General features: G+C 35.8%; 1 protein-coding gene across 7 annotated transcripts in view; it reads right to left on the bottom strand.

Annotated features, from left to right (window-relative positions):
* The window catches only part of LOC147845540 (uncharacterized), an 86,423-nt gene that overhangs the window by 5,912 nt on the left and 58,011 nt on the right, over positions 1–22,500 (bottom strand). For 3 of the 7 annotated variants that reach the window (XM_087244080.1, XM_087244077.1, XM_087244074.1), the window contains exon 7: positions 21,849–21,947. The gene's annotated coding sequence lies outside the window, so the exon portion shown is untranslated. Of the gene's footprint in view, positions 1–543; positions 633–15,970; positions 16,656–21,810; positions 21,948–22,500 lie in introns of those variants that run through there. The other 4 variants (XM_087244078.1, XM_087244079.1, XM_087244076.1 and 1 more) reach the window with 4 other exon arrangements.

Below are 22,500 nucleotides of genomic sequence, written 5' to 3'. Positions count from 1 at the left end.
ATATATATATATATATATATATATATATATATATATATATATATATATATATATCAATCATTCATTCATTCACCAATTCATTTTCTTGTCAGCTTAGTCCCTTTATTAATCTGGGGTTGCCACAGCGGAATGAACCACCAACTTATTCAGCAAGTTTTTACGCAGCAGATGCCCTTCCAGCCGCAACCCATCTCTGGGAAAAATACACACATACACACACACACTCATGTATCCGGAGGAAACCCACGCGAACGCAGGGAGAACATGCAAACTCCACACAGAAACGCCAACTGAGCCGAGGATCGAACCAGCGACCCAGTGACCTTCTTGGTTCTTCGGGCGAACTTTATTTTGATGGTTCGTTTGTCCAATTAAACAATCTGCATTAGACTGTAAGTAGACTGTTAGGTTGGGGTTAGGGTTGGTGTGAGTTGAAATACTTGCAGAGTTTCTTATAGTCAGTTAAATGTCTGTTGAAAGAGCAGTATGAACAGATATTAAGCATACAATCTACTAATACTCAAAAAGACCAATGTTACAAACTTTTTGTTGTCTTGTCTCATCTGTTTCTCTGTCCTGCCTAGAACACATCTGGTTGGCTGCTTCCAGCTGATTGCTTGTTCCTGATTGGCCTACAGTGTTTAAAAAGCCAGACTCAACTTCCTTGGCAGCCATCTTGTTTTGGTCACTTGCTTTGTGTTTGTTGAAACAGTTGCATAGTGCAGAGTTTTTGAATGTAAAAGTTGTGTCTAGAGATTTGTGAGTACTGTTCGTTTGGTGGGACTGGAAATGTGTGAGTACTGTTTATGTTACGTTTGCTTTGTTTATGATACTTTGTTCCACTGGCTTGTTTGACCTTTTTGCCTGCGGACATTGATTTTCGTATTGTCCCCTAAATACGGTTGCCTGTTTTGTAAATAGTTTGTAAATAGTGTATCATGTATATTCGGATAGTAAGGAATTTGACGCCATTTTATTTGTAAAACCTCTGTTTTTGTGTTAGGTAGAGTAGTGCATTGTATTTTCTTTTCCTTTATTTTTTGATCAGGTAAGTTAGAGATTTAAAATAAAGGATTTTTTGTTTGTTATTTTTGCCTTGTCAGCTCTCAAATTCAAACCCCAATAAGTCTTTGATTTCATTTTCTTCGTCTTGTCTTTCATGTTGTGCACAATCCCTAGACGGTGCATAACAACCATCAAAATAAAGTGTTACCATCTTTATAAACAACAACAATGGATTTTACAGTGCACCTCCTTGTACTACCTGTGTCATACCCATGTCATTCATTCATTTTCTTTTTGGCTTAGTCCCTTTTTTAATCCGTGGTCGACACAGTGGAATGAACCGCCAACTTAACCAGCACGTTTTTACGCAGCGGATGCCCTTCCAGCCACAACACATCTCTGGGAAACATTCACACACCCCATGTCATTGTACATTCCCCAAATAATTTTTGCGGTTTGTCCAACCCACTTATTTAAAATGAGCTGAAACAAAACAATTCTTGAGATTTTTTGAGGGACAACTTAAATGTTTTATGTTCCACTTAAATTTGTTAAGTTAACTTAATCGATTTGTGTTGGGAAAACAGGAATGAATTGTGTGGTCCCTTGCATATTTACAGGGAACACACATACGCTTCCATTCTGAAGGTCACTTTAAGTTCAGACCCACATTGTTCCATCTCACATTAAGTGCACGCTGGCAGTTTACTACCACAGTAATGTTTTAATTAACACAAAATGTATCACGTTAAACTACACACAAATGAGTTGAAACAACACAATTCTTAGTTTTTTGTGAAGTTTTATGTTCAATCCACTTAAATTCAAAAACAATTAAGCTAATGTTGCGAAAAAGGAGTTACAAATGAATTTCTTTTCCTTTTCATTAACTAATTGTATTTGTATTGATTTGAAGGTGATATATTAACTGAACTTCGGTTGAGTGTGATATGCTTTGCATGCATTTTTGCAGAAGTTGATGGAGCTGATCGAGATGCACAGGCCTATTTGTCTAAAATAAACTTGAGCTCTGCAGCTAAACTTCCTGTCAGCAAAAATGTGCTAAAACTGAACACAGAATGTGTGCAGTTGAAAATGTCTAACCGAGCGGAGAAAGTCTTGTGCTTTTAACATTGTGCAGAGAATTTGTAGAAAAAGAGGATGTATGTATGGGTGTGACCAATGGAGGATTGGAGAATGATTGACAATTCCACTATACTCCACCTGTTAATATCAGCTACGTAAAAAGATTGAATCAGGAAATGAAATTTGTGAGCACCTCCTGAATGTAACTTTTGCATTGGATTGAGGATACCAGAATTCTGTGAATTGAACTATTCATTTGTATCCATTCATTCATTCTCTTGTCGGCTTAGTCACTTTATTAACCTGGGGTCGCCACAGGGGAATGAACCGCCAACTTATCCAGCATATGTTATACGCAGCGTATGCACTTCCAGCTCATCATCCATACACACTCATTCACACTCATAAACTACGGACAATTTAGCCTACCTAATTCACCTGTTCCGCATGTCTTTGGACAGTGGGGGAAACCGGAGCATCCGGAGGAAACTGACCAAGCTGAGGCTCAAACCAGCAACCTTCTTGCTGTAAGGCGGCAGTACTACCTCCTGCGCCATCGCGTCACCCATTTGTATCCAATAAATTACTAATATGTTTGACATTGAAGAAAAACCTTTCCTGACACAACAACAGGCATGGAATTGGTTAATTATTTCAACACTAATTTAATAGATTTGTGTTGGGACAACAGAAAGCAATTATGTGAAACCCAGCTTTTTTACAGTGTATTAAAAATGTCAATAAAAGTCACGTTTTCAAAAATTTCAACATGAAATGTAATTGGAGGAAAGATTAAGATCCAATAATGTAAATTCTAAAGCACAAATAAACAAATAAAAAATATATGTATTGCAAAAACTGATAGTTTAAGGATATTTTAAAGCAGGGCTGCTCAATCCTGTTCCTGGAGATCTGCCTTCCTGCAAAACACAGCTTTCACCCTGATCAAACACACTTGAACCAATTAATTAGGACCTGAACAGCACTTGATAATTAGCCACAGCCATGTCACCCTGCAGCCCAAGACCGGTTACTCACTGAAGCTAAGCAGGGCTGAGCCTGGTTAGTACCTGGATGGGAGACCACTAGGGAACACTAGGTTGCTGTTGAAAGTGGTGTTAGTGAGGCCAGCAGGGGGCGCTCAACCTGCGGTCTGTGTGAGTCCTAATGCCCCAGTAAAAGTTAAGGGGACACTATACTGTCAGTGGGCGCCGTCTTTTGGATGAGACGTTAAACCGAGGTCCTGACTCTCTGTAGTCATTAAAAATCCCATGACACTTCTCGTGAAAGAGCAGGGGTGTAACCCCGGTGTCCTGGCCAAAGTCCCTCAATCGGCCCTTACGATCATGGCCTCCCAATCATCCCCTTCCACCGAATTGGCTCTATCACTGTCTCTCCACTCCACCAATAGCTGGTGTGTGGTGAGCGCACTGGCGCCGTTGTCATGTGGCTGCCGTCGCATCATCCAAGTGGATGCTGCACACTGGTGGGGGTGTGGAGAGACTTCCCTCATGATTGTAAAGCACTTTGGGTGTACGGCCATACACAATAAATGCGCTATATGAATACACATTACATTACATTACATTACATTACAGGCAGGTGTGTTTGAAATGGGCAGCAACTGAAATCTGCAGGAAGGTAGATCCCCAGGAACAGGGTTGAGCACCCCTGTTTTAAAGCATATATGAAAGCATTTTACATAAACCTTCTTCAAATGCAGCGCTAGGGAGTTACAAGCCAGCTGAGATGCTATTTGAACATGTTTTATATTTAAACAGCGACCGGGGAATGTTTGCCATCTCACATTAGTGTAGGAAAATATTGATCTTATTTTAAAATTCCAGGTTGTGCTGCAGAAATAAAAGCATCTGATAAAGAAACAGTACTTTTTTCTTTTTTTTAGATCTCCAGACTGGCCTTTTTTTAGTGACACAAGTATTCAGAGTGATGCACAGCGGAAACATAATTAACAAACAGCCCGCTTTTTACATACTTTGATGGGAAACGGGATCTAACGCTGTCAGAGTTCAGCCTGTTCGGGGACCCAAATGAAAGCATTTCATGTGAATTGATGACATTACATTGAATCAGCAGCTGTTTTTTTAAGGCACTGACCCTTGTGCTTTGTTCTGTCTCTAAATACCCTTTGGGGAAAACAGAAAGGGCACCAATACTGACCCTTGAGTCTTACATTGAAACTGACAGCAGATTCTTTAATTTTTTTATTATAACATCCATTAATTCATTTTCATTTTCCAGAGGAATAGACTGCGTACTTATCCAGCATATGTTTTACACAGTGGATGCCCATCCAGCTGCAACCCAGTACTGGGAAACATCCATACACACTTATTCACACACATACACTACGGCCAATTTAGTTTATTCAATTTACCAATAACGCATCTCTTTGGACTTGTGGAGAAAACGGGAACAACCGGAGGAAACCGGGACGGTGAGAACATGCAACTCCGAACAGAATTGCCAACTTACTCAGCCTGGACTCAAACCAGCAACCTTCCTGCCACCGTGTCGCCCCTAAGATATCCATTTGATACAAAATATAAATAAATAAGCATTCAGTATATATTTTAAATGCCATATATTATAATTATTTATGATAATAATGAATTAAGTGATTCAAATGTATTTATTGTGTTACTGAATGTATCTATTTAAATAATTATTAATATTGTTTAATTTATTTATTGTGTTTTAGCTATTAAGTTTATCTAATTTTAGCCTTAAAAGATATGCTGGCATGCTAGACAAGCGTATGTGTCACGGTCACCAGTGATCCAACCTGATAACTACAATAGACTACAGTTCCAGTCATGCAACACACACTCACACCGGTTGCTGATCCTGACTGATTGCAAACACACAGCTGAAGCTGCTCATGGACTGATTACAGGACTATTCAAACTAAGCGCACATACACATCATTGCTGAGTCTTGTTAAACTGTATAATAAACATTACAACGTGTTTTTCCTTGCATTGTCTTGCCGGTTTTAACCCTCGCCTTGTTTTGTTTGTTTATTCCTGTGTGCTGCCTGCATTTGACCATCTGCTTGTTTAGTTGACTATGACTCTGGATTGCCCGTATATGTCTGTTTGCTCTGGTGTTGACTGTTGCTTGCCTGACCATCCTGCTAATAAACTCTGCATTTGGATCTGCAGTCCCTGTTGTCAGCGTCTACTTCATGTTAAAGTATGTTTTCTTTTGAAATGACAAAATATTAAATATTATTAACTACACATATTATAATTAATTAATAAAATAAGTAAAACATATACACAAATATTTATTATATACAGTTGAAGTCAGAATTATTAGCCCCCTTTTGAATTTTTTGCTCTTTTTCAAATATTTACCAAATGATGTTTAACAGAGCAAGGAAATTTTCAAAGTATATCTAATAATATTTTTTCTTCTGTAAAAAGTCTTATTTGTTTAATTTCGGATAGAAAAAAGCAGTTTTTAATTTTTTAAACACCATTTTAAGGTCATAATTATTAGCCCCTTGAAGCTAATATTTATTTAGACCATTGTTGTACTATAACCTGCCTAATTACCCTAACCCGCCTAGTTAACCTAATTAACCTAGTTAAGCCTTTAAATGTCACTTTAATCTGTATAGAAGTGTCTTGAAAAATATCTAGTCAAATAGATATGAGAAATGAGTTATTAAAACTATTACGTTTAGAAATGTGTTGAAAAACTTTGTTAAACAGAAATTGGGGAAAAAACAAACGGGGCTAATAATTCAGGGGGGCCAATAATTATGACTTCAACTGTATTTACTCTCTATTTTTTCACTAATATTTAAAATATAAAAAATAATAAAAATACTTTTTAAATAATTTGAATCTTTATGATCTAAACATTTAATGTATTATATTTGATTTAGTTTTTTATTTGTTTGTTTAGTTTTATTTCTTAAATATGAATGAAAGGATAACATAATAAAAGAATATATATATGAAAAATCCCATATTCCATCCATTTTTACTTTTAATATAATAAAAAAATACTTTTAATATGAATATTTATTTCAATAGTGCTAATAATGCTAGTTATTTGAAAAATAATCTACATAAAAAAATTTACATATTATAAATCATAAAATATGAAACAAATATACAAGTAAACATAATTCATTCATTTTCTTTTTAGCTTGGTCCCTTTATTGATCTGGAGTCACCACAGCGTAATGAACCGCCAACTTATCCAGCATATGTTTTACCCAGCCAGCCATCACTGCGAAACATCCATACACACTCATTCACACATATGTACAGACAATTTTAGCTTACCCAATTCACCTATAGCGCAAGTCTTTGGACTGTGGGGGAAACCAGAGACGCGAAGACGGAGAGAACATCCAAACACCATACAGAAATCCCAACTGACCCAGCTGGGGCTTGAACCAGTGACCTTCTTGCTGTGAGGCGACAGCGCTACCCACTACGCCACCATGTTAAATCAACAAGTCTGTTAACACAGATTTATGTTTACGTTCAACTTTATCACAACACTTTGGAAATAAGTACAGATTTCTGCAGAATGCATCCTATTAATATTTGCTTTCTCTGAAAAGTGTACATGAAATACCTAAATTCATGCAGTTAAATGATAACTGCATGGAATAAACAGTAAAACGAAAGACAATTAACACTACAAACACACAAACTCATCCTGTGTGTGCTTAAATTCAGACAGAGTCATTTCATCTTAATGGCACCTGTGATAATATTTACGCACATTCCATAACTGCTTCATCGGAAATCTGTTTTTAGGTTAAAATGCATTCTCTGACAATGATTCAGGATGCCAGATAGTATCTTTAGTCAAACTGCGGTTGGTCCTCAAAAGGAAACACATTTACAAAAGTCAATAATGCAGAAGACAAAATAAAGAAGGAAACATGTGAAGCCAAAAAATGTTGGATACAAAAATCACCAAAACTTGAAAACTGTGCCATGTTCAAATTAACATTTTTTGTCAGTGTATCAAAAATTAAAGGAATAGTTCACACAAAAATGCCATTTATTCGTTCTTCACTTGTCACAAACCTGTTCCTACTGAACACAAAATAAGTTATTTTGAAGAATGCTGATAACCTGTAACCACTGACTTCTACAGCATTTGTTTTTCCTACAATAAACGTCAATGGTTACAGGTTTCAAACATTCTTCAAAATATCTTCTTTTGTGTTCAATAGTAGAAGGAAACTCAAAGGTTTGAAATGAGTAAATGATGACAGACTATTTATTTTTTGGGTCAACTATCCCATTGGCCATCGACTTCCATAGTAGGAAAAATAAATGCTATAGAAGTCAATGGTTACAGGTCTCCAACATTCTTTAAATTATCTTCTTTTGTGTTCAACAGAAGAAAGAAACTCATAAAGGTTTAAAACGAGTAAATGATGACTGAATATTTATTTTTTGGGTGAACCATCCCTTTGACCATTGATTTCCATAGCAATTGTTTTTCCAACAATATGGAAGTCAATGGTTACAGGCTTCTAACATTCTTCAAAATATCTTCTTTTGTGTTCAATAGAAGAAGGAAACACAAAGATTTCAAACGAGTAAATGATGAAAGACTATTCTTTTTTTTTTGGGTCAACTATCCCATTGACTTCCATGGTATTTGTTTTTCCAACTAAATGCAAGTCAATAGTTATCGGTCTCTAACATTTTTCAAAATATCTTCTTTTGTGTTCAAAAGTAAAAAAAGAATCTCATAATGGTTTGAAACGAGTAAATGGTGACAGAATATTATTTTTTGGGGGGATAAACTATCCCTTTAGAACTTTAAGAAGATGCTTTCCATAAAGCCTTAGCTTAGCATAATGAATTAAATCAGATTAGACCATTAGCATTTCCTTCCAAAAAAAAAAAAAATTAAATTAAAATGAAAAAACTTGAGGTATCTGCAGTTGCATTGTACAATAAAACCGACGGAACATGAAAAATTGCTATTTTCTAGACCAATATTGCTAGGAACTGCTGTAATAGTCAATAAACGACGCTGCTGTACCATGGTTGCACCAGGCAGAGTGATATTACACAGCACATGCATGGCCTAAATATAAAAATAAGTTATTTTGAAGAATGCTGATAACCTGTAACCACTGACTTATATAGCATTTGTTTTTCCTACTATGGAAGTAAATGGTTAAAGATTTCTAACATTTTTCAAAGTATCTTCTTTTGCGCTAAACAGAAGAAACATAAAAAGGATTGAAACAAGTAAATGATGACAGAATTTTTGATGACAATTTTTGAGTCGACAACCCATTTAGGATGTTATAAAAAGATGTTTTCCATAAAGCCCCAGTAAAAAAAAGCAGCTTTATATATGATCAATAAACTAAAACTAAACTTTAATCTAGCTAAATTTATTATCCTTCTCTTCAACGAAGCTCTGAAATCATTCATATTCAAAAAGTACAACAAAAATCTGAGAGTGTTTTACCCAAAATATCGCCTTTTGCATCTACAAAGATAAAGAATACACTGTAAAAAGGGTTTAGATTACTTTAAAGGAATACTCCACCATTTAAAAAAAAAAAAAAAAAAAAAGCAGAGTTAAATAGTGGACTTGAACCATTTTTTAAAAATCTGTTCATCTGTTTTGTCAGGGTCACTTTTAGCTTAGCTTAGCATAATGAATTGAATTGGATTAGACAACATAATGAACCGCATATGTTGTATGCAGCGGATGCCCTTCCAGCCACAAACCGATACTGGGAAACACCCATACACTCTTATATTCACACACATATGCTAGAGCCTATTTAGTTTATTCCATTCACCAATACCGCAGGTCTTTGGACTGTTGTGGAAACCGGAGCACCTGGAGGAAATCCACGTCAACACAGGAAGAACATGCAAACTCCACACAGAAATGCCAACTAACCCAGCTGAGGCTTGAACCAGCAACCTTCTTACCGTGAGGCGACAGTGCTAACCACAGAGCCACCATGTCGCCCCATGTACATAATTATAAAAATTAAATCAACCTAAAAGTTCCAAGTTACAACAGGTTTGCTCACTTCTATAAAATAAAGCCAACTTGTTGCTTTTTACAATGTATGAACCAGGACTGAGCGAGTAAAAGGATGTCAAACCTTGACCTCTGTAAGCTATAAATAAACCTATAGTCTATAGTAGCTATAACCTTTAGCTATAATATGAACCCTTCATGATGGCATATAGGTGGTTCTGTATTCGCTCTACAAAGCTGAATTCGTTGAATTCCAGGTTAATCTCCACTGCAGGAGTCCAGCAGACAGACAGGAGAACTCAAAGCAGATGATTTTACCCCAATCCTACATCCACCAAAAATGCAGAGAACCCCCGCTTCAGTTAATCATGCTAAAATGTAACTTTTTCATTATAAAGCAATTACATTATTTTTTTTTGTTAATAAAAAAGGATATTGATATTGTGCTTTGTAACTATCAACAGAGCTTTTAATTGAGGTGTGTAGGAAACAAGAAGAAAACACATTTCAACGTCAGGATATTAATCAATTTAAAAAACTGTATAAATATATATTAATAAAGGAATATAATGATGAAGGTGACGGAAAAGGGATAAAAAGAGAAAGGTATGATGAAAATTGAATTAAAGGCTATTTGCAGTACTATAATGTTGTTGTTGTTGTTTTTTTTTTCTTTTCCTCTATTTGCAGTACTATAATGTTGTTGTTGTTGTTGTTTTTATTTCCCTCTATTTGCAGTACTATGTTGTTGTTGTTGTTGTTGTTTTTATTTTCCTCTATTTGCAGTACTATGTTGTTGTTGTTGTTGTTGTTTTTATTTTCCTCTATTTGCAGTACTATGTTGTTGTTGTTGTTGTTGTTTTTATTTTCCTCTATTTGCAGTACTATGTTGTTGTTGTTGTTGTTGTTGTTGTTGTTTTTATTTTCCTCTATTTGCAGTACTATGTTGTTGTTGTTGTTGTTTTTATTTTCCTCTATTTGCAGTACTATGTTGTTGTTGTTGTTGTTGTTGTTGTTTTTATTTTCCTCTATTTGCAGTACTATGTTGTTGTTGTTGTTGTTGTTGTTGTTTTTATTTTCCTCTATTTGCAGTACTATGTTGTTGTTGTTGTTGTTTTTATTTTCCTCTATTTGCAGTACTATGTTGTTGTTGTTGTTGTTGTTGTTTTTATTTTCCTCTATTTGCAGTACTATGTTGTTGTTGTTGTTGTTGTTTTTATTTTCCTCTATTTGCAGTACTATGTTGTTGTTGTTGTTGTTGTTTTTATTTTCCTCTATTTGCAGTACTATGTTGTTGTTGTTGTTGTTGTTGTTGTTTTTATTTTCCTCTATTTGCAGTACTATGTTGTTGTTGTTGTTGTTTTTATTTTCCTCTATTTGCAGTACTATGTTGTTGTTGTTGTTGTTGTTTTATTTTCCTCTATTTGCAGTACTATGTTGTTGTTGTTGTTGTTTTTATTTTCCTCTATTTGCAGTACTATGTTGTTGTTGTTGTTGTTTTTATTTTCCTCTATTTGCAGTACTATGTTGTTGTTGTTGTTGTTGTTTTATTTTCCTCTATTTGCAGTACTATGTTGTTGTTGTTGTTGTTTTTATTTTCCTCTATTTGCAGTACTATGTTGTTGTTTTTATTTTCCTCTATTTGCAGTACTATGTATTTTATTTTTATTTTTTCTTTGGGTCTATATGTTACAAAATGAAAAGGTACAAATGGAATCAAACATATTATTTATCAAAGATGCCAAAAGGATCAAATATGTTTCATGTAAAAAGAAGAGATAAGTAAAAGAACAAATTAGTTTAAGTAATAAATGAATGATGTATGTGGTAATAGGGTGGGAGAATAATAAGCTTGTGCTTCATCCCGCTCCATTTTCGACCATGTTGAAATGTATTTCTTTTGTTAACGATGTTTTATGTGTGATAGTTTGTTCGAAAATAAATAAATCAAATCAAATAAAAAAAAATGTCAACATATTTCTAAACATATTAGTTTTAATAACTCATTTCTAAAAACTTTTGTGTTGACAGTAAATAATATTTGACTTGATAGTTTTCAAAATACTAGTATTCCGCTTAAAGTGACATTTAAAGGCTTAACTAGGTTAACCAGGCAAGTTAGAGAAATTAGGCAAGTTATTGTATAATGATGGTTTGTTCTGTAAAATCTTGCTTAAGGGAGTTAATAATATTGACCTTAAAATGGTTTTTAAAAATTCTGCTTTCAGCCAAAATAAAGCAAATAAGACTTTCTCCAGAAGTAAAAATGTTATAGATAATACTGTGAAAAATTCCTTACTCTGTTAAACATCATTTAGGAAATATTTAAAAAGAAAAGAAAAAAAAAAACTAAGCTACTAATTTTGACTATAAATGTGATATTAGATGTCCTTAATGTATGCCATAAATATTAATGTAAATATGAACACAGACTGCATTATCTGCAGTATAGTCTTAGACCACCAATAAATGTATTCCTTAAACAGTGGTTTAATGACCAAATATAATAGTCTCTCATCTATATCTTTAACATGTAGAGCCATCCTTACTCTTTTGCCAAGTAAATTTAGTGCTTCCCGGAAGGGTGTATAAAGGGAGCCTGTCCAGCGAGCTGTTTATGTGATCTAATGCTTAAAGATAACAAATCTGGAGATACAAATAACCAAAACAAACATATAATCAAAGAGAAATACAAACACATAAACAATCACTTCTCGGACTCTATTTTAAGATTGAGTTGACAAAAACAGATATAAGCACTAGAGAAGTGGCCGCTGTTTAACATGAAGTGCTTTGTAGCGTTGGTGATCTTCATTCCAGATCTGACTGTTTCAGCAGATGGAGGAAGAGACACATTCACTGTGTAAAAAAGCAGTGGTTGTTTATAAAAAAAAGAAATGAAAATGGCCTCTGGCAGAGCCTGGTGCTCACGACGCCAAGGCCATGGATTTGATTCCAAAGGTATACAAATCCTTGTGAAACACCTCAAATGCACAGTAAGGCCAATTCAATAAAAGTGTCATAAAGCACATAAATAACAGCCAAAAGATGAAACATGACCCGTAAAAATGAAAAGCAACGACAAACTCTCATAGAAACAAGAGTATTTTGCGCTTTTCCCACTAAATTAAATGTTATTTATTCAACTATTCAACATGTGCATGTAGTGGAGAGAGAGGTCAAGAAAGAGTGAGACCATCGTCTCCAGAACCACATCCAAACCCCTGGTCATGGATTCAGAGTCCAATGAGGAAAAATGGATGACGACTCCAATACAAAGTTTAATGCAGAGGGTTTTTGAGACTGACGTTTTTGGCAGGATTTACACTAAAAAGTGCCATAAGCCTCTTTGCAGGCATGTTAGAAACCTAAAAATGTACAGTACCACACTTAAGGGACACACTGCAGGTACAAAATCTGCCACTGTATCTTTACAAAAAGTACAATTTTGTACTTCACAACTGTACATTAGTACTTTTAAGGTACACTTTTGAACCTTTAAGGTTTACTTTTTTACCTTTAAGGCACTATGAGGTACACATTTGTCATTTTTGGTTATTTATACAGGTTTTCGAGTTTCATCAAGTCAAACTTAGGTCTTTTTAAGACCATTATGAATGAGATTTTAGACTTATACAGGACTAAACACTAAATATTTTTTGTAATGGCCCGATTGGTCCAATGGAATTGGAAAAAAAGCAAATATTTATAAGCACATATTTAATGTGTCAAAACAAGAAAACTTATGTTGTATACACTTTTCTTTTCAATTCATATAACCTTAACTTTCATGCCTATTTATAAATATTATGTCCACTCACACAAATATTTTTCATGTAAATGGAAGATTATGTAAAAGGGATATGGTGCTCTCGTTATCATGAGGAATTGTGTAATTGTTTTAAGATTGTTTTTCTGCTCAGGGAATTTAATTAAGAGAATTTGCTGTAAAATGTCTAACAGCTGTTGTGTATGGAGTCAGTCTAGGGCCATACATACTTGCAAAATAAGAGAATGTTTTGCAAACAAGAAATAAAGTATTGAGCAAAAATAAATGAAAAAATGCAAATCTACAAAAATCGCAAAGCAAAAATTGATTTTTAAAAAATAAAAATAAATTTTGCTAAAAAAAAGGCAAAGATACAAAAAAATTAAGCAGAGCAAAAAATAAAAAAATGAATTATTTGCAAATAAAAAAAAAAACTATATATATTTGCTAAATATCTTTATAGCATTGCCTTTACAAAACCCAACCAGTCAATTGCTGTGCTAACTCGGATTTGCTTTTTAGTCAACTGTAAGTTTGCGATGCTGTTTTCACTTAGCACTTCACTTTTCTGCGTGTTTAACTCTGTGGCCCTCGTTATGGTCTGTGGGAGTTTGTATTTTTGTGCTTTCTCCCTCTCTGTTTTTGCTTGTTTTTCTTCGCACTTCCCCCTCACCTTCTCTGTCATTCGCTCTTTGTCTCACCCTATCACCTTTTGTTCCGCTATTTTCTTTCTCCCAGGTGTACCTGCTGATTGGATCCCGAGCCTGTCACTCCTCATTAGGGCGTTTCCTCGTGGACCAATTGAACTTTATTCCGCGGACTTTAAATTTGACCGGCACGCCTTGTTTTCCAGAGTGCAATGTGTGTGTGTGTTGGTTTGCGTTCGCTCGCTTCTGATTATACTGTATGCTTTGTTTTGTGTTTCTAAATAACTATACACCGATGTAAATTAAGTCAATATGGTTAAAGAGTTTATCATTCCTATTTGGGGAAAAGGGAATAGGTTACTAAGTCGCGCAACATACATTTTGCCCGTAGGTACCTTTACTGTTCAGAAACACTAGGTACAGTAAGTGGGTGAGCGCCCCATTTTGTATTTTTGTTTATAATTTAAGGTAGTTTGTGTTATTGACGTCGCAGACACTAAAGATTTCGGCTTCTTTTTCACATTTTGATTTTTATTAGTAAGTTTAGAGGGGGATCTTGTGTTCTAGTTTAGGTGGCTTTTGGTTTTGTTTACTTCTTTGCTTTGGCGCCACTCTTGTTACTTTTCCCCTGAAACGTTTGTTTGATTGTATTTCTGTTTATTTTATTTTTATGCATTGTATAAAGCGCACACATAAGCCTCTTTTGTTGGCTTCATCTTTCTTCTTCTCATCAGAGGAATAAACGAATTGATTGTAAAGTTTGTGTTCTGGTGTATTTTCCATCCATCTACTCAGTAATAATCTAATATTGTAAATGTTACTTTACTCTCCCTAGACAACTTATTTAATTGTAACAGCCCTGATTTGACAAAGGGGCAGAGTCAAGAGAACTCAGGCGTTCCTGGCCATAGATATATACACTAGATATCACATAGGGACCCTGAGCATGCGTCAATAGTGCCGCCACATTGGTACAGTGCTCCCAGGACAAATGTCATTCAACCGCACTAGTCAAGACAGTGTTATTACGTGAAGATGCGGGACTTTAGCGCTGTCTACGGGTGTAGTAACGAGCAAACAAAGAAAACAAAGCACAAAGGCAGAACATTTCATAGGTAATAATTAGTTTTTTTCTGTTTTTGTATGTTCTGAACTTTTGTGCTAATCGGGTAACGTTATTGATAATAACAGTCTCTTACTGCATTCACCATACGGCAAAGCAGCTCCAACTCACACTAAACACTCGGCTTATGCTAGTTTTGTTGCATAAAATCAGCAAAAAATGCAAAATAAATATGACAACGAGATGCTGCGCTGCCAGAAACTTGTATTTTTGTCGGCTAACGTTAGTGAAAGAGTCGTTCATAACAGAGATTCATTCACAAACGAATCGCTCCCTCCGTCAGTATGAGAAGTGAAAGCAGGAGAGGAGGTGTGTTTCAGGACACGGATTAGATTAAATTTAACAGGGAGGGTGAATAGTACATTTCTGTACACACAAACACAAGCTTTTTGTCAGGAATGCCCGTGCGGTCACTGATCCATCAATGTAGAAAAGTGATGTAAAATTATAATTTTCGTAATTAGAAAAAAAAAATTACATACTAACATCCAGGAAAACTCCCGATCACAGATATATGTGTATATGTGTATATCTCTGGCTTTGGATGGCCACAGTCCTCCACTGTACCTTGGTCCCGCATTCATTTCAAAGGAGCGCTACCCTGTAGCAAGATGGCGGCGCTTTTGATGCATTCCGTCCAATAGACAACAATAGGCCAGGCGACATCTAGTGTATATGTCTATGGTTCCTGGCAAGCCCAGACCTGCTTCCATTTAAGTGACATCATCAACCGGCACACAACTTTGAAAGAAGCAGAAGCATGGATGAGCAGAAGCACATGAGAGAAGTTCAGGTATGACTAATTGACAGTTTAATTTTATTTGTCTTCTTTCAAAGTTTTATGGATGTTGAGAAGCAAATGATAGTGGAATTCCCCCCCTACAGGGCTGTAAGACCACCTCGGGGATACTGTGTCTTAAGGTGATGACGTTGTTTAAATAGAGGCAGGTCCGGGCCTGCCGTAAACCTCAGAGTTCCTTTGACTCTGCCCGCTTGTCACATCAGGGCCACATAGGGAAACGAATAGAAAAGTGCAAAGTGAAAATAGCATCAAAAACTCACAGTTGACTAAAAAGCAAATCAAAGGAAGCCTGCGAAGTGACGATAATGTAATTTACAGTGACTTTGGATCTGGGGAGGTCAATCTAGCCTCTCTGGATTTCAGAAGATCTGCGCTGGTTGTGGAAATTTGAAGTTGACCCAAAACCAATGAATAAGATTGGCTAAGATTGACAATAAAAATTGGAAATGTGGTTCAAAGTCAACTAAGAGCATTAAAATAAATACGGTGGTTTATTTACAGAGCAGTTCAGAAGTCATACCTTTTGCTCATCTATTGCGCACAGAGACCATAAAATTTTTGACAACATTCAGAGCTCTTAGTAAGTCTGGACAAAAATGCTGGTATTTCTTGGCGACTTCTTTCACTCTTCTGTTGAACGGAGAGCAGGTGAAGCCACGCACATTAATCCAGCATGAAGGAGTTCCTCAGTATTTCACAGTCTATAATTTACTGATAAACACCTGCAGACGTCGGGCTCATTCCTGCAAATCTTTGAAGAACAACTGCAATGCACATGTTGTTATAAAAAAACACTATGCACCACATGTGCAATCACATGAGTGTGATTTAGAAGTGGAGCTATAAAATGTAACATTTCTTCTTGGCTGAAGTCTTTAATCAGGCTGCTTTATAATACTAATCTCCACACTCTTCTGTTATGCAGCAGCTGGAAACTTGGAAGGACAAGTCGATCTTTGGACTCACTTCTGAATCACATTTCCAAACAAACCCACGAGGCTTTATTTATTATACGTCTAGAACACTGAAGTATTTCCTGTGATGCTCAGCTGTAGGTTTGTGGACAGCAGACAGGCTGGATTTTTCGGTTAATCCAGATCCAACCTGTTTCCACCTCTCTTCAGAGTCCAGCTCCATCCAGATCTCCATTACTCAATGATTTTCTCTTTCCAAGAAACCAAAACTGACGCTGTGATGAGTCTGCGATGAGGCCAGATGTTGAAAGCATGAACACAATGAAGCAGAGCTCGTCAGAAAAGGTGCACTGATCTTAGTTTCGGTATTTTGTTTTGCTTTAAGCCTCTAATGTTGACCAAAAATGGTAAAACTATAGGTTGGGTTTCAAACTGTGTTTATTTCGTCACTGAAAATAAGGACGTAAAATGTTGCTTATGTTGACCAAAATTGGCAAAACATACAGTTTGGAACCCAAATTGTGTTAATAAATGAAAATAAGGACAAAAAATGTTAAAACTGTAGTTTGATTACAAACTGTGGTGATTTCATCAGTGACAATAAGGAGGAAAATGTTGCCTATGTTTTACCATTTTCGGTCAACATAGGCAACATTTTTCATCCTTATTTTCATTTATTAACCACGTTTGGAACCTAAACTGGAAAGTTTTACCATTTTTGGTCAACATAAGTAATATTTTAATCCTTATTTTCATTGAGGAAATTACCCAAACTGTAAACTATAGTTATACTATTTTTGGTCAATATAGGCAACATTTTCTTCCTTTTTCATTTATAAACACAGTTTGGAACCTAAACTGTATGGTTTAACCATTTGTCATGATAAGCAACATTTTACGTCCTTACTTTCATTACCGAAATTACCACATTTTGGAACCCAAACTGTAAACTGTATAGTTTTACCAATTTTAGTTAATATAACAAACATTTTTAATCCTTATTTTCATTAAAGAAATTACAATGGTTTGGAATACAGACTGTAATCAATAGTTTGTACCAAGTTTTACCGTTTTTGGTTAACACAGGTAACGTTTTACGTCCTTATTTTCAGTGACGAAATTAACATAGTTTGTCACTTAAACTGTGAAGTTTTACCATTTTTAATTGACAAAGGCAACATTTTTCCTCCTTATTTTCATTGATTAACATGGTATGTTTTGGCATTTTTGATCATGATAAACAACATTTTATGTCCTTATTTTCGGTAACGAAATGAACACAATTTGGAACCCAAACTGTAAACTGTATAATTTTACCATTTTTGGTCATCATAAGTAACATATTTAATCCTTAATTTCATTAAGGAAGTTACAACAGTTTGTAACACGAACTGTAATCTATAGTTTTACTGTTTTTGGTCAACTCAGGCAACATTTTACGTCCTTATTTTTATTGAGTAGATGAACAGTTTGAAACTCAAACTATAGTTTTACTATAGATTACAGTTCCAAACTGGAACTGTAATCTACAATTTTACCATTTTTGGTCAACACAGGCAACATTTTACGTCCTTATTTTCAGTGATGAAATAAGTTGAGTTAACTTAAAATTTTAAAACAACCTGCTGAAAAGATATTTTGAGTTTATTAAGCTTAAGTGGTTGAAGTTGTGCCAAATTATGTTTTAAAGTTGACTGAAAAGGCTGTTTTAAGTCAAGTATACTTTATGGGATAATTTGGCACAACTTCAACCACTGAAGCTTAATAAACTTAAAATTTCTTTGCAGCCAGTTGCTTTAAAATTTAAGTTAACAACTCGTTTTTTACAGTGGTAAATGCTTAAATAAAGAAATCAAAATTCAAAGTCTCTTCAACTTATTATTTTTTTTTATTTTCACTAAACAAACATGCAGTTAAATTGTTTTTATGGGTAAATTCAATTCTGAGGTCAAAAATATGTCCACCTAACTTACAATTTTAAACTAGGTTAGCAATTTATTAGTTGGATTTTTTATAGTGTATACAGTGAACATAAATGATTGTCCAGCTTTTTAAGAGTATTTAAAAAAAATATAGGAATGGAAAAAAATTATTAAAAGCTTGGTTGACCAAACCCACCACCTATGAGGAGAAACACAGTTACAACCATTGAGGCAAAGAAGTATGACACAAAAAAAAGAAAGTTACAGGATCTTAAACAACTACAATCCCAGAAAACAATGAAAATAACATAACAAAAATGACGGTTTAAAATGATTTGACTAATTCTGCATTTTCTTTTTGATTATTGTGAATCTCTAAATTGGTGAATTTTGCTGGAAAATGCTGAAAAGCATCATGGAAGTGTAGTTTCCACCACAATTTCCAATATTAACTCACACCAACCTTTTTGTTTTTGGTTAAGCTACCAGTGACAGCCAGCATTTTTGATGATTTTTCACCTAAATTTGACAGTCCTCAGAAAATACTTTGCAATGAAAATATGAGCACATAATACAGTATACTACTTAAAAAAAAAGAGCAAATCCATTTTATGAAGACAACTAAGAACGTTTCAAAGAAGTTCATATTCAAAAAACACTTTAGTTTAAGTACCAATTCCCTCCATTAACTAGTGGCTTATTACCTGCCTGTTATTAAGATATTGGCTGTTTATTAGTACTTGTCAAGTACATATTTAGCATGACCTACCCAATATACCTACCCAAAACCTAAACACAACAACCACTGCCTCAAAGGCCATGACACCCTCCTCATTCAGTTCAAGTCTACCTCAAAATTAAGAAAAAATGCTTCATGAAGGGCGTTGAGCGCTGTGGGCAGAGGGAGGAGTGGGCGTGGCCGGCAGAGCAGTGGGAAAAAAAAATGGAGCGAACAACTGTTGTCAGTTGGTTTACAAAATGAGACACAAACCGTTAGGAGATGCTGTCACGGTCGGTGAGGGGAAAAAGGAGCGAGGACCAAAGCGCAGAGTGAAGTTGGATTTATTTGTAATAAAATAAAAAAAAAGGCAATAATAAACAACCCCGAGGGGGAAAACACTAATAAAACAAACAAACAAACAAACTTGACTGGGCAGGCACGACAAGGCAGGGCTGGACACAGCAGGACAGGTAAAAGTCGACAACAAACTGGCAAAGGACTGAAAACATGAGGGGGATTATAAAGCAAAAAGTAAATTGACACACAGGTGAACATGACAAACTAATAATGAGTTAACAAGGAGGGTGGGACTAGACAATAGACGGGACAGCGCATGACACAGAGAGACAACACAAGCCATGCGCTCACATAAAACAGGACAAGAACATGCAGCCAATGAGAGAACTCATTAACCGCATGTTCATGACAAGACAAGCACAACACTGAAGCACACGACAAAAGCACGTGACCACGATGTAAACACATAGCCACGTGCTTTAACAATAGACGCAAGACACGAGCACACGATGAATGAAAACACTCACTGTGCGCTCACACACGCAGCATGCATGCTTCATCCCAGCGCCGACCAAAACCGAAACCAACAAGACTGAGACGCTGGGAATGAAACTCCACGCTGCAGACAGACGAAAACACAAACACGAGTACAAGAGCGCACGCGTCTGAGGGACGCAGAGCGCACGCGGCCGCATCAAGCGGGAGCACGCACACTCTGCGTACACCCACGACGGCGCGCGCGCACACAGAGACAGAAACAGGACCAGACATGGGTAGTGTCCGAGCTCTGCCACCAAAACAAGAATTTACAAGACCAGAGTGGCAGAACCCTGACAGATGCATGATTTTATAGTTTACAAAGTTAAAATGTAAAGAAATAAACAGTAATTTAATGCCCTGCAACATTTATTATTCATAATTTTATACACACATAACCACAATTTGTTAAATCATTATAAAGACAATCATGTTTACATAAACACTATAAATGAGGAGGACTTCATTAGCCATGCCGGTAATCTAGAGGATTTTAATCATGTGCAAATACAGCAGCACAGATATAGGCGATGTGTCTGAATGGTAATGAACTAAACTGATAAAAGACAAAGTCCGCCATTTTCCAATTCTTGTAATGCTCTCCTGACAAAAATACTTGCTGCAAACCCACATCTTTGCTATATCGGCCCTGACAGCATCACATGAAAAACATGCAACAAACCATGTGGATCATGGAAACAAACACATACCCGTGTACACAGCCTCACAGCTTGGCAGGTTTTCCTGCCTTTGGAAAGCACATGCTCACATGAATAATAAGAAGCAGGGTCTTCACACAGGATAAGAAAACTTCGCTATATATAATAATGAGTAACCAACGCGTCATCACTCCACTAGCAGATTTGCGCTACATCACTGATTGTGATCTCGGCAAAAAAATATTTTAAACCCTGGAAGCTGAAATTAGCTGACAAAAGCTCAAAATTAACCAGTTTTCCCCTCAATTAAAGCTGACAGGTGCTAACATTGTCTTAACTGATGCTCAACACACACAAATCTGTAAAAATCTTTTTAAAAAAGTACTCAAGGGTGTCTTGGACCCTTAAAAACTACCAATAAGCAACATTTAGGAGTTTATTGGGGCAAAAACCAAAGAATTGTACCTTAAAATAAACATGTGACCATAAGACCGGCAAGTTAATGCTATATTGCAGAGAAATGATCCAAATGACGAAAATAAGTTATTTGTGAATAGATTGATGCAATTATAGTCGAAATGAGTCCTATGAATATTTTGTCCTTTTTAAAAATATTTCCCAAATGATGTTTAACAAAGCAAGGAATATTTTACAGTATTTCTGATAATATTTTTTCTTCTGGATAAAGCCTTATTTGTTTCATTTTGGCTAGAATATAAGCAGTTTTTAATTTTTTTAAAAAACATTTTAGGTCAATATTAATAGCCCCTTTTACCAGCCATATTTTTTCGATTGTCTACAGAACAAACCATCGTTATACTTACCAATAGTTAACCTAATTAACCTAGTTAAGCCTTTAAATGTCACTTTAAGCCGAATACTTGAAAAACATCTAGTAAAATATAATTTAGTGTCATCATGACAGATAAAAATAAATCAGTTATTAGAGATGAGCTATTAAAACTATTATGTTTAGTATGTGTTGAAAAAAATCTCTCCTTTAAACAGAAATTGGGGAAAAGATATACAGGGGGGCTAATAATTCAGACTTCTTCATTAAAACTGGGAAAGACTGAACCTAAATAGTGTGTATAGAAGTCAGTAAATGTGATGTTTTCGGCAGAAGGAGTCGAGTAAAGCTACAACGTTTATCAGAAACTCCCTCAAGACAATTAAGATTTTCGAAGCGTGGAGAGACTAATAGTGGCTGATATAAGAGCGTCCATCCAAACACTAAACACTGAGTCACTGTTGAAAGATGTTTTTAATTGCTGTTGCATCTTCTATTTATATCCATGAGAGTGTGATTATCTGGGGAATGTGAATGTTGGAGATGCACTTACATTAGAGCTTGTCGTGAGTCTGCAGACACAGTGTCGGGTCTGCTGGGGTCGAGTGCTCATGATCCTCCGCCAAACACAACACATGGACCCGGCGTGAAGCTGTGGAGGATTCAGCGTTTGTTATTGTTGCATGAAAATATCACCCACCCTGCGAAACTCACTGACCGATGACCAGCACTGGACATCTGCCTAAATAAAGCCAGAGGCATTCTCGAATGCTTTTTTTTTTTTAAAGCAACACACAATGTAATCTTTCTTGACAATTTTACACAAGGCGGCAAGGTTGCTCAGTGGTTAGCACTGTCGCCTCACAGCAAGAAGGTCGCTGGTTCGAGTCTTGACTGGGCAAGTTGGCATTTCTGTGTGGAGTTTGCATGTTCTCTCCCCATGTTGGCGTAGGTTTCCTCAGAGTGCTCCGGTTTCCCTCACAGTCCAAAGACATGTGCTATAGGTGAATTGAATAAAACAAATTGTCCGTAGTGTATGAGTGTGTGTGAATGTGAGAGTGTTTAAGTGTTTCCCAGTACTGGACTGCGGCTGGAAGGGCATCTGATGCATAAAACATATGCTGAAATAGTTGGTGGTTCATTCTACTGTGGTGACCTCTTATAAATCAGAGACTAAGCTGAAGACGATGAATGAATGAACTGTG

This window comes from Danio rerio, chromosome 3 (assembly GCF_052040795.2).
Source record: "Danio rerio strain M-AB ecotype USA chromosome 3, GRCz13ab, whole genome shotgun sequence".
NCBI lineage: Eukaryota > Metazoa > Chordata > Actinopteri > Cypriniformes > Danionidae > Danio > Danio rerio.
The sequence above is the reverse complement of the archived record's forward strand: the minus strand, read 5'-3'. Positions and strand labels throughout refer to the sequence as shown.